This window comes from Anabrus simplex, chromosome 1 (assembly GCF_040414725.1).
Source record: "Anabrus simplex isolate iqAnaSimp1 chromosome 1, ASM4041472v1, whole genome shotgun sequence".
NCBI classification, from domain to species: domain Eukaryota; kingdom Metazoa; phylum Arthropoda; class Insecta; order Orthoptera; family Tettigoniidae; genus Anabrus; species Anabrus simplex.
The window spans coordinates 1,382,646,391-1,382,665,701 of NC_090265.1; positions in this window are offsets into that span (position 1 = coordinate 1,382,646,391).

Sequence of the window (19,311 nt, forward strand, 5' to 3'; positions counted from 1 at the left end):
TGTAGATACCCACTGTCACCGCCATAAACAGCGCATAACAGATGGGGTTAAGCCCACTACGAGAACAATAATACAAATCTACAGCGAATTTTCCTCAACTACTACCATTCATCAGTAAAACAACGGTAAATGTTAATATAATTTATGTTACTGTATTTATCACAGACTATCGACTGACTTCTCTCCTCAGGACTATTGACCACTACGTCTCAAGTAGCAAGAATTAAGCGTAATAGTTACGTTAAAGGTTTTCGGAGACGCCGAGGTGCTGGAATTTTGTCCCACAGGAGTTCTTTACGTGTTGGTAAATCTACCGACACGGGGCTGACGTATATGAGCACCTTCAAATACCACCGGACTGAGCTAGGATATAAGCTGCCAATTTGGGCTCAGAAAGCCAGCATCTTAACGGTTTGAGCTACTCAGCCAACACTAAAATTAAGGAAAAGAAGAAGTAGTAGAAGAAATGATAACATCTTACTTTCTCTCGTTGGGCAAAACTTCCATTTAAAAGTATACCATTCCTATCGCACTACAGTTCTGACGGGCCTTCTTCTACCAAGCGACCGTTGCTCGCCCCGAAGTCCCGCAGATTACGAGGAGATGCGTGGTCAGCGTAACGAATTATCTCGGCTGTTATTCTTGGTTTTCTAGACCGGGGTTGCTAGCTCACCGTCCAGATAGCTCCTCAATTGTTCTGACGTAGGAGGAGTGTACCTCGAACCAGGCCACAGATTCAGGTTAAAATCCCTGACCTGGCCGAGACTGAACCCAGAGCATTCGGTACGATGAAAACTAGCAAACTCTAGACTGAAGAGCCGGAAAAAATGTCTGTATTTGTTTTAGAGACCACGGAAATTATCCCGTTGGCATTTACTGTTTCGAGAGACATAAAAATAATTAAAAGATTCTGGTGCATGGACGTAAGACATGTTTACATAATTTAACATATCCTTATATAGATTATAGAAAAACAAATCCATCTCCACAAGCCCCAGGAAGGTCCTCGGAGGAGAGAAACGATGATGATGTTTGTTGTTTAAAGGGGCCTAACATTTAGGTCATCGGCTCCTAATGGTACGAAATGAGACGAAATGCAATGACAATTTAAAAGTCCAAAATTCATCCATTTAAAACCTAATGATGAAGAATAAAAGGATAAATATGAATTTCAAATAATCAGCGGAGTCAACTCACAATACTGAACGTTGAAAATAATTCCAAATGGATCCACTGGCAAGAATTCAAAAATATGACGATGAACAATGATTATGAACTTAAAATCAGTGGATCCGACCCGCAAACTTCCCAAAAACTATGTTGAAAAATTAGTATTGCTGACCAAGGTGCTGCTTACAAAGAAAGCACAATTCTGTATCGATGATTCTTGCTGTCCAAAGAGGTCCAAAATCCAGGTCAACGGCCCCTCATAATGGTACTTATCGCTCGTAAAGTAAGAACCATAATATTTCTCTTACCGAGCTCGATAGCTGCAGTCGCTTAAGTGTGGCCAGTATCCAGTATTCGGAAGATAGCGGGTTCGAACCCCACTGTCGGCAGCCCTGAAGATGGTTTTCCGTGGTTTCCAATTTTCACACCAGGCAAATGGTGGGGCTGTACCTTAATTAAGGCCACGGCCGCTTCCTTCTCACTCCTAGTCCTTTCCTGTCCCATCGTTGCCGTAAGACCTATCTGAGTCGGTGCGACGTAAAGCAACTAGTTAAACAAAAGTATTTCTCATGTAGCGGTACTAATCATGAGTAACGTAGACTTACGGTGTTTCACACATCATAGTACTACTCACAGGTAATTCGCACAGGTAACGCGGACCTATGGTGTATTTCACATTACGGCATACGCAACGCAAACCTATAGGGTCCTCACATAGTTGGTACTAATCAACGCCCGGACCCGCGATGTTACTCACATTGGTATTAGTCACAGGTAACGTAAGCCCGTCGTATTCTGCATACATTGGTACTAATCACGGGTACTGTAAACCCATAGTGATCCACCGACTATTGCTACTACTCACAAACCTATTGTGTACCTAATATAATGGTACTACTTGCAAGTAAAGGCGACCCATAGTTTTCCCCACGTGATGGTACTAATAACAAGTAGTTCCGTGGTTCTAATTCAATCATCCTTTTGCCACCCCTTTTAGTCGCCTCTTACGACAGGCAGGGAATACCGTGGGTGTATTCTTCATCTGCGTCCCCCACCCACAGCGGGTAGGAGAGAAACACAAATGGTACTAATTTTGTGTGTAGGCTGAGTGAATCTCAGAAAAATGCGCCTCTCCAGAGGTGGAAATCTCATTACTAAATTTTTCAACTTTCTGACGGGGATTCGAACCCAAATCCTTCCAGGTGAATCGAGCATACGTACACCATCTCAGCTACGTAGTCTCTTCCGACATTATAAGATTTGTCAAAAAGTACCATTATCGTTTAACTTTTGTTCAAGTCAATATAATTACTAAGATGATTTTAGAACTCTGAGACTCAACAAACTGTATGATACACATTAGTACCTGTGGTATGGTTTGGTATAAGAATAGGATTTATAACCTCGGCCACGCCATCCACTATACGCCTAATAATAATAATAATAATAATAATAATAATAATAATAATAATAATAATAATAATAATAATAAATGAGTTTATTAAGTTCTTCATTGTACCGTTAATCGAAAGAAGAGTTATGATCTCTGAAAGATTGAGGCTATTAGTTAAAGCATGGGACAAGAGAAATTCCTTGGACACCATAAACGTACTACCTTCGGCAGCGAAAAAGAATGTGAGATAAACAAGGGGAGTCAATCATGAAATCTGAAAGGAGAAGCTCGCGACAAAAAAAGAAAAAAAAAAGAAAATGGAAGTAATGCCAAACTCACATGGCACTCCGCGCTCGTCACACGCATCGAAGTAGGGAGCCGAGATACAACGAGTCTGCTAACCATTGTTACGGTATATGAACACAGAAACTATAGTGTTTTAACGTTGCACCAGCCTGGATAGATTTTGACGACAATGGGATAGGGAAGGCCTAAGATTAGAAAAGAACCGAACGTGTATTAACGAAAATTCTGCCCTACTATGCGCCTGGTGTTAACAATGGGTGTCAGCCTGGAGTTAGCATTCTGCTTTACCTTTATGGACATTTTTAATCTACGTTTTTCGGCATGTCTGATCTAGAAGATGACATTTTCTACTGAGCTGGTTTGTCTAAAAGGATTTGTATTTTACACTGCAGTGTTGGACTATTAATCTGACAGCTCAATGTTTTCATTATTGTTCATTTTATCTCCCCGGTGGAGAATTTAATGTTGCAAGTCTGCCTCAAGTTCTTTATTAAATTTCGTGTCTTTTTCATCTATTGTTAAAGCAACCCATGTTTTTTCTATTTAGCTTCGTCATTTGATGTTTTTGAATATTCATTTACTACTATGTAAAGTTTCAATACTGGTTTGGCTTGCGCCAGCCTTTCACATTTAATGCAATATTCAGATAATTCTGAATTTTCTCAGTTTCAATTTATAATCACTATCATGTGCACGGCCGGTGGTCAGTTCGGCTCAAGGCTAAGTGTACGTCACTTGAATTTCGTATTTAATCATGGATCAAATTATTCAAATAATTTATTGCTGTTTTTTTCTGAAAGATTATAATAAATGATGTTGTTGTTGACTGCTGATCCTTTATCTTTCATTCCCGTAAAACTGGGAATTACTCCTTGTTTTACCATATGGTGCCGTGACCAGGATCAGAAGATTTCGGTTTCTTACTATTTTGTATTCATTTGAATTGTTATTGTTTCAGAAGGTGATTTTGTAAATACTTCATTGCGTTCCTAATGCAGCCTGCAGTTGCCCCAGTTAACCCGGAAGCCAGCATGCTGCCCGAGGACAAGCTGATACGTGCTCGCGCGGCCTACAAGGGACAACTAAGCCTGTTTCGTAAGTTCCTTACCAGCTGGGAAGACGAAACTTGTAATGTTGACAATCTTGTTCAAAGGTTGAAAAATTATGAGGTGGCTTACAGTCGTTATGATGAAGCCCAAACGAATTTATAAATTCAATGTCCGGAGCAGTCAGTTGATCGGGAGGAGGTTGAGAACCTCTATTATGAAGGACACGCTCAAGCTGTTCAAATTATTAGACGTCTTACTCATTCCTTAAAGCAGGAAGAACTTTCAAATTCTACTCCCCGGTCAGGATTGTTGAAAACTCCTGACAGTCCTGCTAAGGCCTCTTTGTCTAAAATTCAGCTTCCTCCGTTTCGCGGTAATGAAGAAGAATGGGATAATTTTTTTGAATTGTTTGACTCTTTAGTCAACCAGAATGAGTCGCTTCCTGACATTCAAAAATTTCACTACCTTCGTTCTTCGTTACAGGGTTCGGCGTTGAAACTCGTTGAGTCTCTTTCTCTTACTAATGATAATTATAAGGTTGCTCTAGGGTTATTGTAGGAGCGTTATGCTAATCCCCGTCTGAGGGTACATCGGCATATGCAAGCCCTATTTAATTTACCTGCTACAAGAGTAGATAAGGTTCAAACATTTAGAACATTATTAGACACTGTTGAACTTCATGTTAAGGCTTTGGCGATTTTAAACCAACCGGTTGAACACTGGGATACTTTTTTAGTATATTTGGTTTCTTCTAAATTTGATCAGGATACTTTAAAAATCTGGGAGTCTGAGGTTTCCAATTCTCAAACAGTTACTTATAAAAATGTAATTCAATTCCTAAAGCAGAGATGTCAGATTCTTTCAGCTGTTAATTTTCAAATGAATGGTCAGCCTTCAAAATTGACGAATAAACTTCCGCTGCCCACAAAGGTCTCTAAATTCAGATCATTTTCAAAACCTCAGGTGTTGAATGTTCAGACCAAAAATGCCAAATGCGGGTGTGGTTCGGAAGGTCATTTATTATATTTGTGCCCTAAATTTAAATCGCTGTCCATAGATGACAGGAGGTTATTTCTTCAGGCAAACAAGCGTTGCTTTAATTGCCTATCCAGCAATCATTTGCTAAGCAAATGCAACTCTACTAATTCTTGTAAGCATTGTGGCTCTAAGCATCATTCTTTAATACACCGTCATATCAAAACTGGAGCTAATGCTTCGTCGGCAGACTGTTCAAGACAGTACTCCATCTGCTAGTGCACAAACCTTTACTCAGGGCTCATCCACTTTGCGAGGTTCTCAAGTACTACTTTCCACAGCGGTTGTTCAGATAAAGGATTCCGAAGATCAGTGGAACTCCGTTCGATGTCTGTTGGATAATGCAGCCACCCACGACTTTATTAGTGAAAATCTGATAGAAAGGTTAGGATTGCAAAAAATTCCCACTGATGTGGAGGTCACAGGCATCAATAACAACAAAACATGTTCTACTAGCTTTGTTAGGATTTGTATAAGGGACTCTATTCAAAACAATGTATTTTTCAATTTGAATTGTTTAGCCATGAAAGTTATCAGTAGTAACACACCTCATCTTTCCTTCGATATTAAGGACTGGGACTTCCCCCCTCAAGTTCAATTAGCAGACCCTAGTTTCTTTGAGAGTGCACCTATAGATCTTTTATTAAGTGCTGATATTTTTTGGCATGTATTATTGCCTGAGAAGGTGCAAATCATGCCTAATGTGTTTTCCCGTAAAACTAAGCTGGGTTGGATTCTCACCGGGCGCCTCCCTAGGAATCCTATAGCTATTAAACCTCAATGTCATTTCATCTCCGCTCAGGATCAACATAATTTGGAAAGATTTTGGAAATTGGAAGAATGTTCTTTAGATTCACTTCAGTTCTCTGAGCAGGAGCATATTTGTGAACAACTTTATAAACAAACTACTTTTCGTAATTGTGATGGTAGATTCGTGGTTCAACTTCCTCGTGTCCCCAATCCCCCTCCTTTAAGTAATACTAAGCCTCGTGCTCTTAGGGCCCTGATAGCTATTGAATCGAAATTTAGGAACGATCCTTGTCTTAAATTTCAATATGCTCAATTCATGGAAGAGTATGAAGCTTTAAATCACATGGAAGTAGTAAGGAAATATGAAGACACTATTCTTACAGATTCTGTCTATCTTAATCATCATCCCGTTTGGAAGAGTGGGAATGAAAAATCTAAGAAAATACGAGTAGTATTTAATGGTTCAGCCCTGGATGATCAAGGAACTTCTTTAAATGATACTCTTTTGGCTGGTCCTTCTATTCAAGTTGATTTATCTATTATTTTGTTAAATTTTAGATTACTCCCGGTTGCCGTGATGGCTGACATTCAACAAATGTATCGGCAAATTCTGATTGATCCCGCTCAACGTGACCTGCAAAGGATCCTCTGGCGCGATGATCCTAAGAATCCGCTAAAGGTCTTCAGGTTAAAAACTCTAACTTATGGATTGAAACCTTCCTCTTTTTTGGCGATCAGAACTCTTCATCATCTTGCTGAATTAGATGGTCATCTTTTTCCTCCTGAGGTAAGTCAGGCTCTAACTACATCCTTTTATGTGGACGATTTATTGTCCTCTTTTTATTCAATCGAAGAAGCTGCCCAGGTTGCTAAGGGTTTGATTCAATTGCTTGAAGGTGGTGGATTCGTCTTACACAAGTGGTGTTCCAATCACGACCTATTTTTAAACGCCTTTAAGGATAGAGATCTGATTAATGATTGCGTAGAATTGTTTAAGGAAGAAACTACCATTAAGGCTCTTGGGATATATTGGAGTCCTAAGCAGGATATATTCACTTATAAATTGACATTCTCTTCAGAGCCGCCTACCACTAAACGTCAAATCCTTTCTGAAATTGCAAAAATCTATGATCCTTCTCAATATTTAGCTCCTATCGTTGTCCTGGCTAAACTTTTCATGCAGGAGTTGTGGACGTTGAAAACAACGTGGGATGAAGTTGTCCCCCCTAGTTATCTTCAAAAATGGATTAAATATAGAGACAGCCTTCTTGAGGTTTCTACTATTTTTATACCTAGAGTTCTCATTAAGCATCCCCCTGCTGATATTCTGGAACTCCATTTGTTTTCTGATAGTTCTGAAAAGGCATACGGGTGTTGCCCTTACCTTGTCCCGAGAAACGAACCAATTTTTTCCAATCTTGTATCTTCGAAATCCAAGGTAGCTCCTTTGAAGGTCGTTTCGTTGCCTCGGTTAGAACTTTGTGCAGCCCTACTTGCTGTGGAATTGTCTAATAAACTACTTCAAAATTTAAAGGTTCACATTTCTCAAACTTTTTTCTGGACTGATTCGACTATCGTTCTGTCCTGGCTTGCTAAACCTTCATATCATTGGCAACCCTTTGTCTCTCACAGAGTTGCTAAAATTCAGGAACAAACTTCAGTAGACTCTTGGCGGTATGTTCCTACTCGCGACAACCCTGCTGACGTGATCTCGAGAGGTTGTAGTCCTAGGCGTTTAGCTAACCTTGCTTTATATTGGCACGGTCCTATTTGGCTTGTTCAACCTACCTCTCTATGGCCTAGCCATCCTAATTTAGAGTCTGTTGAGCAATTTGAAGTTCGCACGACTTTAATTTCTGCGCATGTTGCTATTGCAACTTATCCATTGCTTCACAAATTTTCCACTTTTCACAAGCTCGTAAGAGTTATGGCTTATGTTCTCAGATGGAAATTTTTTGTATTAGATCAACCTTTAAGGCCTCGAGAATTTCTAACTGCTTTAGAATTAAGAACAGCTACTAATAAAATATTGTTTTTAGTGCAGCAAGAAGTATTTTTGGAGGAGTTTCGATCACTTAGTAAGGGCACTCCCTTAAAAAAGGGCAGTAAACTTCTGTCGTTGTCCCCCTATCTTGATCAGGATAATCTCTTACGAGTAGGTGGTCGGTTGTCTTCTTCTGTTTTATCAGAGGATAAGAAGCACCCCATCATCTTACCTTCTAAAAATTGATTATAAGACAATTTCATTGTCAGCATTTGCATGCCGGTGCTCGCACTTTGCTATACCTTATTCGTGAACATTATTGGATTATTAACGGGATTCATGAGGTTAATTCTGTGATACGTAAATGTGTAAAATGTTTTCGTGCCAATCCCATACCTTCATCTCAGCTCATGAGTGATCTGCCCTCATTTAGATATCAACCCTGTCGCCCTTTTGAGTACACCGGTGTTGATTATGCTGGTCCATTTTCTTATAAAACCAATCCTCTAAGGCCTGCCTCTAAGACTTTAGGTAAGGCTTATGTTGTTCTGTTTGTTTGTATGGTCACTGGGGCTATACATCTTGAGCTTGTTACTAATGCTTCTACTTCCTATTTTTTAGCTGCTTTCTCTAGATTCTTCTCTCATAGAGGGTTCCCCTCAGAAGTTTTTTCTGACAATGCTAAAACATTTTGTGGAGCTTCCGAAGAATTAAGGCGAGCTATTGCTTCTTCTTCAGCTCAGCAGGAAATTCAAAATTTTTCCTATTTGAAGGGATTTAAGTGGAAGTTTATTCCTCCATATGGGCCCCACCATGGAGGCAGATAGGAATCTTGTGTTAAACTTCTTAAACGGCATTTAAGGAGAACTTTGAATTCATCTTTTCTTTCCTATGAAGAATTTAATTCGTTACTTATTTTGATTGAAGCTGTGATAAATTCTAGGCCACTCACCCCTTTATCTCAGGACCCTCAAGATCTTCTTCCCCTTACCCCTTCACATTTCTTGATAGGGCAATCTATAGTCTCCTCTCCTCCGGCACTGCTCCGAAGGCCAGATTTATCTTTGCCGATTTTGTGGAGAAAAGTAGAGGCTGCTCGTGAAAGATTCTGGCAGCGCTGGCGCCTGGAATACCTGGAGCAGCTTCAGGTAAGGAGCAAATGGAAATTTGAGCAACCCAACATTAAGGAAGGCGATTTGGTTCTCTTGTGGGATCCAAGTCCTCCTTTAGTATGGCCGTTGGGCAGAATTGTTCAAGTTTTTTCTGGTCAGGATAAAAGGATTAGGGTGGTAAAGATCCGCACTAGTAATGGAATCTTTGTTAGACCCATTACGTCATTGCGCCCTCTCCCTCTTGATGTAAATGAATGAAGTTGTAACCTTTGTTATTGTAAGTCCCGAAAGAATATCCTTTTTCTTTTTTTCTTTTCGCCCTCCCCCCAGTATGGTTCATGCGCCCATGAACGTATGATTTATTGGCAATTCTCACTATTTTCGGTACTTTTCTACTTGTTTGAATTTAAGTATGATGTTGCGCTTACCTTTAATTATGTTACGTTTAGTTATTTTTCGTTGATTTATAACAAGTTCCCCTTGGCGTGCACTCATGTTACAGGTCATACGATCACTGTTTGCTTATTTCTTCCTTTCGCTTCGCTAACCTACGTCATTTTTACGTCGCCTGTTGATTGGTCACATTACCTTCACATGACTGCTTGCGTCACCGGTAACTTGTCTCCTTCTGGTACCGAGAATGTGTACTTCCGCGTCTTTCTATTTTTTCATTGGTTATTTCTGCTTTTTCCCTTGCCTTTATTATATTATTAATTGTGTGGAAATTATGAATATTCTTTCTGGACTTATCTTTTTTCATTATTTTGTATTTTATGATAAGGTTCCTCACGTACTTTTTAGTAATTACTATTGTTAGTCTTGCAGCACTACTTCTTGTTGAATCTGGAATATTCTGCAGTGCTTCTTAAGGACTGCTACTCAACATACTCTACTCCACTCTGCTCTGCACTCTGCACTCTGCACTGGACTCCGAACCTGGACTCCGTTCCAAGGCTCGACTTGAGGACTCGGCGCGAGGACTTGGCTCCTCACTTTGCTTCGGGCAGCCCGCTAGAACTGTCAATTCGCAGCAACGTCCATGGGGACTACACACCCAACCTGCAAGCCTCGCCGCGTGTTTGGAAGCGGCATTTCTCATGACATGTAATCACTTCGCCCTGCTTGGGGCCGTTGACACGGGCTTGTCCTCCTGTATAAACAAAACTATGTCAAGTCGAGTACCTTCTACTTCGCACCAGCTGGCCTGTTCAGCAATTCTATTTTATTAAAATTCACTAATGTCAGCCTGGAGTTAGCATTCTGCTTTACCTTTATGGACATTTTTAATCTACGTTTGTCGGCATGTCTGATCTAGAAGATATGACATTTTCTACTGAGCTGGTTTGCCTAAAAGGATTTGTATTTTACACTGCAGTGTTGGACTATTAATCTGACAGCTCAATGTTTTCATTATTGTTCATTTTATCTCCCCGGTGGAGAATTTAATGTTGCAAGTCTGCCTCAAGTTCGTTATTAAATTTCGTGTCTTTTCCAATCTATTGTTAAAGCAACCCATGTTTTTTCTATTTAGCTTCGTCATTTGATGTTTTTGAATATTCATTTACTACTATGTAAAGTTTCAATACTGGTTTGGCTTGCGCCAGCCTTTCACATTTAATGCAATATTCAGATAATTCTGAATTTTCTCAGTTTCAATTTATAATCACTATCATGTGCACGGCCGGTGGTCAGTTCGGCTCAAGGCTAAGTGTACGTCACTTGAATTTCGTATTTAATCATGGATCAAATTATTCAAATAATTTATTGTTGTTTTTTCTGAAAGATTATAATAAATGTTGTTGTTGTTGTTGACTGCTGATCCTTTATCTTTCATTCCCGTAAAACTGGGAATTACTCCTTGTTCTTTCCTGGTTTTACCAATGGGAAACCAAGAAAACCATCTTCAGAGCTGCTGAAGGTAGGATTCGAACCCGTCATCTCCTCAATGCAAGCGAAGAGCTACATGATCTAGAATGCGCAGAGAACGTACTCTGTACGGTTTTGTGCTGATGGGTGTATCTGTAATATTTACAAGTTGTCTTATGTAAAGTTTTGAATGGGAAAACTAGATACAATTTTACTTCTGGAATTATTTTCATTGCAGCATTTAAATTTGTTAGGGAATAGGTTACTTATTTCAACTTAGGATCAACACTGCCTTAATGTATTTGATTGTGTATATTGTTGCAGGTTAAAAAAATTGTTTCCTTATTACACATTTGCTCACCGTATTTTTTGCTGTTTGTTTTACATCGCTTTTGCTTTTAATGTGCTTTACCTCGCACCGGTTCAGGTAGAGCTTATGTTGACGATAGGACAGCATAGGCCTAGGATTGAGAAAGAAGCGACCGTCGCCTTAATTAAGGTCCCGCCAGGCTGAGTGGCTCAAATGGTTGAGGCGCTGGCCTTCTGAACCCAACATGGCAGGTTCGATCCTGGCTCAGTTCGGTGGTATTTGAAGGTGCTCAAATACGTCAGCCACGTGTCGGTAGATTTAGAGGCACGTAAAATAACTCCTGAGGGACAAAATTCCGGCACCTCGGCGTCTCAGAAAACTGAAAAAGTAGTTAGTGGGACGTAAAGCCAATAACATTATTATTACTAATTAAGGTCCCCAGCATTTCCATGGTGGTAAAATGGGAAACCACGGAAAACAAAGGCTGTCGAGAATTGGGTTCGAACCCACTGTCTTCCTAAGGCACGTTAACAGCTACATGCCTCGAACAGCTTAACCAGTTCGATCGGATTTCTGAAGTTTTCTCAGTATGTATGTATGTATGTATGTATGTATTTATGTATGTATGTATGTATGTATGTATGTATGTATGTATGTATGTATGTATGTATGTATGTATAAGGGCCATTCAAAAAGAAACGAGCCGGATGCTCTAAAACGAAAACATGTACCATCATTTCAAAAGTATTGCCCAGCACTGTTGAGTCACTTGACCCACTGCAACACAAGGCGGTGAATGGCCGTCTCGTAAAATTCCTGGGGCTGCGTTGTAAACCAGTTCCGAATGTACTGCTTGACGTCGGTATCCGAGGTAAATCGTTTGCCTCTCAGAACCTTCTTTTGCTCACATCGACCTTTTTGGCTGGCGGTGACCCTGCATGCTTCCACTGGGGACTTTGTCGTTTTGACTCGGGTTCGAAGATGACAGCATGTCTCGTCTCCAGCGAGCACTCGTGACAAGAACGCATTGCCTTTCTTGGCGCAGCGCAGCAGATGTTCATGAGAGAGGTCCATTCGACATACTTCCTGTACTGGTTGAATACTGTGAGGCACCCATTGGGCGCACTTTTAGAGAAATTTCGATCTGTCCTTAATGATGGCGTGAACACTTGCGACGCTCACTCCGACCTCTGCGGCAATGACTGCTACCGTAACTCACCCGTCTTTCATAATGAGGGCATCTACTTGCTGGACAATGGCATCGGTAATGCGGTGTGGCGTTCCAGACCGTGAATCATCGGCCAACGACACCGTCCTTCCCTGTACCGATTGTGCCATGCCTTGTCCCTTGCAACGGACATGCAGTGCTCTCTATACATTTGTGCCAATCCTCGATGAATTTTCGTTCCCCTCCATCCTTCTGCTGTCAGGAAACACTCCACATCCCTTTGCTCTTCTTTTGAAGCCTCCGTTTCGCTGTTTTCAGCACGACTGTGTGCAATGGATGATCAACGCATGCGCGTGCCCACTCTGTCGTCGCGTGGTGTACACCCATGTCACTCCAGCGGCGAGTTTAGGACCTCAGCGCTCTTATACGGACCGCACCTTCTTCCGTAGACATTTGCATTACGATCCTTCCAGCGGTTTTCATTTTATAGACTCTGGCTCATTTCTTTTTGAATACCCCTCGTATGTATGTATTATGTATGTATGTATGTATGTATGTATGTATGTATGCATGTATGTATGTATGTATGTATGTATGTATTGAACCCATGACCTTTGTGCCCTAAGAATTTTAAGTATGAAAGTTACTTCATGAGGCCCCATGTCAATGGTGATGAGGAGCTTGAACATAGTCTTGATATCACGGAAGCAGCGTCCGCGTCCGTAGCGTAACGGTTAGTGTTATTAGCTACCGTCCCCGGGGGCCCGGGTTCGATTCCCGGTACTGCCACAAATTTAAAACTGGCAGGAGGGCTGGTACGTGGTTGAAAGGGTACATGCAGCTCACCTCCAATGGGGGTGTGCCTGTAAAGAGCTGCACCACCTCAGGATGAGAACACGAGTTTACTTACTTACTTACTTACGGAAGCAGCACATGGCGAGGGGGTGGCTACCTTCATTCCCACGCTGGGATACGTGACGTCATCCGCACGTGTCGGCAGTGGAAGGATACGGAAGAAAGTTTATGTTGAATAAATATAATTAAATGAAAGAATTAGTGGTGAACGCAATATAATTAACCTATGAGACAATTGGTCTTTAGTAAGACGGATTTGAGACTGCTAAGCCATATCTGGGGATTATTTCAGAAGGGCGCGTGTGTCTAGCGTCCCCACGCGAAGTCGACAGAAAAGTAGTGCCTATCAAATGAGGTCATCTAACCAGTTAAATTAATAAGTATAAATTTTAAATGTTCAGGATCACTACTGCTAGTGAGTTAACAAATATATGGTTACATCCAAAACTCTTTTAAATACGGTTCATTAAGTCGAAAAGTTACGCAAATTTTCTTGGCGGCAAAGGGAAAATGCCTGGAGAGAGGGGGTAATGGCTATAAATATAGAAGGGATGCCATGATGAAACCCCTGCATTGTGTTATTGCATCTTGAGCGAGAGAGTTAACCTGTTCTGTAAATCAAGCGACAAAAAGTAGACTAAATCCGACGAACAGATTTTGGGCGATGTGGCTGGTGACTTAAAATCCAAGTGGATTTAGTTTGATAAAAAAGACGGTCAGGATACGCATAAGTATTAGAAGATTATTTTTTTTTTTTTTTTTTGGTGTTGTAAAAGTAATTCGTGTGCGGGCAGTAACTACCATCAGTCGGGTGGATAAGCGACGGAAGGTCACGGGTGAGCCGAAGGATGGAATCCCACGTAAATCTAAGGTAGGTGCCTTGCCATTTTACCAAATATTATATCTTGTTTTGTGATGTCAAACTTATGTGCATTTGAAATGTTTTTTTTATGACGCAGTTGGTCACCCATATGTTTTTTTTGTGGCGAATTTCAGAAATATGACGAAAGGTCATTTGTTTTATTTTTTGCTTTCATAAATTTTTAAAATCGAGTGCCGTGTGACATGTAAAAGTTATTAGTGAGGGCTTCGAAGTGATATCACGTCCAGAGTAGATCGTCAATTTCCGTGAATTTATTGCCTATACTTTTGTGATGTTAAATTGAAATAATTTTATCTGACGTAATTGTTTTCTGTTTGAATTTTGACGTAAAGATGTAAGAAGTCCATGGTTACCCATTTTCAATCTAGTGGAAGCGCACTGTCGGGTTGAGAATATGGAGTGGTGAATTTTGTCACGAAGTGAAACGTTATTCTATGTCTATTTAAACTGTGTCTGACTGACGATAAATAGTAGAATTTTGACAGTCATTTTGTGAAATCCAGTTTTGGAAAATACGAGATCATTATGCGAAGTGTTTATTATTAATGTATTCGTGCATATTATGCGTCGTGGATTCTAAGTATTTTTTTTCCAGTTTTTGTCAGTGAGAGCCGTCGAGTTGAGGCAGAGTTCATATTTGCCGTATGAGTTGAGATAGGATTTGTGAATCAGGAGATTGGAAGCCTGTAAATGTGCCAGGATGTGCATAAGTCCGAGGAACATTTTGTATAATGTTTGGGATGGAAAGTAGAACTAGAGAATCCATGCCGGTATTAATTTGCGACGTGTACAATTATTGTAGGGCATTTTGAAGTATAATCTATGTGCATTTTTGTTGGTCAGAAATATCGTATTTTGTTTAATTATGTCGGCGAAGTTAAAGGTTTCATTCTGAGAGGCCAGTCAGGCAAGACGAAACAGGTGTTTCATATCACAGCGGAGCGGGGTCGTGTTTCAATGCCGTCAGCTGATAGGAGTTCGCAGCTCGAATAACGGGATTTGGGTAGTGTGTTAGAATTGAGATCGCATTTCTTGGCAACGGAAATCATTATAACTACGGAATCTAGTTGAAATTTTCATCCGGGAATAACGTGTGTGTTATTAGATACTCTAAATTTGTTTAATGGAGATTGTAATGTACATTTGAGACCACGAACTTAGAGTATAATGAGTAAGGTTAGTCAATTTGACGGTTGTCCAAAATATAGAGCGATGGTAATGATGATTGTTTTGTTTGTGAGGGGCGCACAAAGCTTCACGGAGATAGAATTTGTTGTTCATTAAGATTTCATTAAATCATTTAAATTCATTTAATTATTAAATTCAGTGGAAACGTATTTTGAAATAACTTTAAATCAAGTGAATGACTTGAAGATGCATTCTGGAAATCTTAGTTTATTTTTCTGAGGAATATGTAAATGTTCACGTAACGATTAAGGGGACATATCCGAAGGTAATGGATTTTACTGCCACAAAGTATTGTGAGCATTGTTGTTGTTGCATTATTTGACTTTGATTGATGGAGCAGTAAATGTGCTGGGGTTAGTAAAGTGGAAACTTTGGTCATCAACCGATCTAATTTAATTGTGTTTAGCCTTCAGCCTAGAAACTTGGATGGTCATGGGGTCATCAACCTCAGTGACTTAGATTAGGGCCATATGCCACCGTATCATCATTTTCCTTGCGGTCATCATCCACAATGACTTTAAAGTGACTTAGAAGTTTAGATGTCGGTCCATGACATAGTCACAGGTCACATAGATTCAATTAAGTGTCCATGCCGTATAACCACTGTGTGGCACACACCGATTGGACTGCCTTAATTATACCCAGAGTCCAGAGTTCGTGTTACGAGGACTGGACCATAAAGAATCACTATGATGGTACATGCAGTCTCACATGGAAGCCGAATCTAAGGATTTCCAGACTTTCTTTTCTTTAATTAATAATTGAGACAATGGTTTTTAACAAGGATGCCCATCAGGCAGTTATGTCAAAGGCTCACACCAGTGTTCTGACCTTCTGTGTAAGATGATTGTGGTGTCCAGTGGACACGATTGGATCCAAATGATACCGATGATAAATGATTAACTCTTCAGAGATTACTTGAATAAATAGGATTTTTTTAAAACAGACCTTTCATTTGAGTAGATGAGTTAGAATTACTGAACCCTACCTTTATCTCAGCAAGTGACGACGAACCCGATACGACCCAAGAGACAGATCTCATGAAATTTTTCTGATAGGTAAGGAAGGTAGGTAGGTCTTATGGGGACGATGGGACAAGAAAGGTCTAGGAATGGAAAGGAATCGGCCGTGGCCTTAATTAAGGTATAGCCCCAGAATGTGCCTGGTGTGAAAATGGGAAACCACGGAAAACCACATTCAGGGCTGCCGACGGTGGGGTTCGAACCCATTATCTCCCGGGTGCGAGCTCACAGCTGCGCGCTCCTAAACGCACGGCCAAGTCGTCCGGTTTGTTTCATTCTAGAAATGCTTGCAAAGCACGCAACATCTAAGGCAAGAAACAGTAAAATAATAATCTCTGTTTTCTTTATCACATTATGGATACGGTTATCACATGGCAGGACGGGCAATTAATTTCCATTCACTTCTGTATAGTCTAATGTTTTTCTGGAGCAGTGAACTTGAAAATTACTAAGACCATCTCATTTCTACAAACTTTTATTGCCTGTCGTAACATTACTTTCGCTCCTGCATATCAAAATCAATTCAATCGTTCTCGGAACAACACTGCACTTACGAAAATGATCTGAGCCGATGAATCCACGGTCGACTTATCATCGTACCAATTCAATCAGCTTACCTCGAGAAAATATCACACTGGTAACAATATGTCTCGAGTGTTTCATCTGTAAAAGTCCGAATGAAAGCGATCAATTTCTACTACCAGAGTAAATAAAATAAACTGGAGTGTATCAGAAAATGCAGAATATACAAATCACATCAGTTCTGTATTACATCTGAAATAATATTTCAGTTGAATTGAACACACAAAGTAATTTTCATGGAGAAGTACAAAGAATATAAGTTTAACTTCCTTAATTTCTTATTGCGAGCGCTGTCGTCTAAGAAACCTATTCGTTTATTTTTGTTTCCAACTTAATTACAGTACTCTGGGGTTTAATTAGTTAATTAAGTTAAATCTGGGGACGAAACGACTCAGTATTACAGTGGCAACTTTTGAAATGGGAACGAGTTGCGGGAATGTATAAAAGGGAAGCGTATTTACCCAGACGAACCGATCTCTGGAGGCTTTCATGACCAGACGCAACTTTCCTCACATAGTGAGGTCACAAAAATCTCTTCACATGCAGTGCACACGACGGCAGAAGCTATCCCCAGAACATCCCATTTACGAAGGCATTACTGGTTAGAAATGGCTTCAGTCTCCGACTGCGAAGGAAATTGGATCTTAAAACCCAACATCTGTTGATCGTTTAAGGAAGGAACATAGCTTCTTGTCGCCAAGAAGGCAAAAACTGTCCACTATGATAAATGGAGGCTACTGAAATGCCATTTGTGCAAGCCACGGGTAAATTTATGAATTACTTTCACTGGGCTTACTTACAGATTTAATGCACTATTTTCGAAAATAAGATCATGGACCGTATCTTAAACCAATGCGCAAAGTCAATTAGAGATGTGTCAAATTGTATTGCAAGTTGTATTAATAATGGTGAATCGTTCAAAACACGTCCAAATAAAGAAATGCGACTGTATTTCTAAAATGTATGTCTTTTTACTTCTATACAACTACCTTCAATGCTATTTCCAAATTTCCGAAAAGCCAACTAGGTTCAGTTAGGAGAAAAACAGAATTATACAACTACTACTATAAATACTACCACAAAAGCGGGCTGAATGCTCAGACGGTTGAGGCGCTAGCTTTTTGAGCCCAAGTTGACAGGTTCGATCCTGGCTCAGTCCGGTGGTGGTTAAAGGTCAGACCAGTATCGGTAGATCGGTAGATTTACCGGCACGTAAATGAACTCCCGCGGGAGAAAATTCCGGCACATCGGTGTCTACGAAAACTAGTTACTGGGACTTAAAACCAATAATGTTATTATTACACCATGAGGTTAGTAAATTTCCTAACAAACGTGTGATATACTGTACATCGATGCTTGCCTGGCTTTACGTGATAATTTAAGTTACCATTTGTTGCGAATGACAAGCAATACGGCTGAGTATGCCATCACACTGACCACGTGAAATTCCAGTATTTGCAGGCTGTCGCCTTGGCCGGCCGGGACCCTTACTGGGTTGTTGTACCAGGTTTATTAAAATTATCACTTAATATGAACAATTTTAAGAAACATACGATTAAAACGGTGGCTAAAATTCCTACACAGGTGGCATTATAAAGGGATGCATAAAGACATAACATCAACGCAGAAGAACTATTCGTTCTTAAGGTATTCAAATCAGCAAGGCAACTGGGTAAAATAAATTGTAACCTGTTGGCATATTAACGTTCTTGATGATGGAACGGTGAAAACGTTAGTGTTTTTTGATGTAAGGAATTCGTGTGCATGGGTGAATTCTAACAGCCCAAATGTGAAAATCTGAAGTTCACCGAAGGCTGAGATTAGGCGTACATGTTAGGTTTCAGGAGCAGAAAAACGTGTTTAAGACAGCCGATAGCAGAATCTGCACTCATCTGTCTCCTGAACCCGCAGGAATTTGCCACTCTGATCAGCACTTACGATCACTGAGTCACACATTTTCTTCTTTCAATACATCCATTATTAACATGTTCTGTTATATTCACAGTAATGGTAATTTCAAGAAAAATGACAGTCCAAAGAAAAGCCCTGTTTAACTACCATACATGTCTAGAAACAGGGGCTGCCTGGTCGAGGCGGTAGAGGCGTGCCCGATTCACCCGGAAGGTCGTTGGTTCGATTCTCCGCCAGGAGGTTGAACAATTTAAGAAACGAGATGTCCATTCCCGGAGGTGCACATGACCCCGAGATTCACTCAGCCCACACCAAAAATGTATACACGGTTAATTCCTGGGAGCAAAGGCGGCTGGGTGTAGAGCTAACCACACAACGCCACCGAATGCCCAGGTTACGGATAGTGGAAACCTTTACCTTCCACCCCTCCAGGGGTCTTCATGATCTTTACGAAGATAACTTCGAGTTTTCTTTTACCTGTCAGTAAATATCCACTGTTACCTAGTCGAGGTATTCCTTTCACCCCCAGCACTTCCTTAACGGTTGACCAAGCCACTTTAACACAACTACCAGGTGGAAAGGTATAAACAAACTAAAAGTTTTCGTGAAACGCATTTCACGGTTTTCCGTGGTTTCCCATTTTCACACTAGGCAAATGCTCGGGCTGTTCCTTAATTAAGGCCACGGCCGATTCCTTCCCACTCCTATGCCTTTCCTATCCGATCGT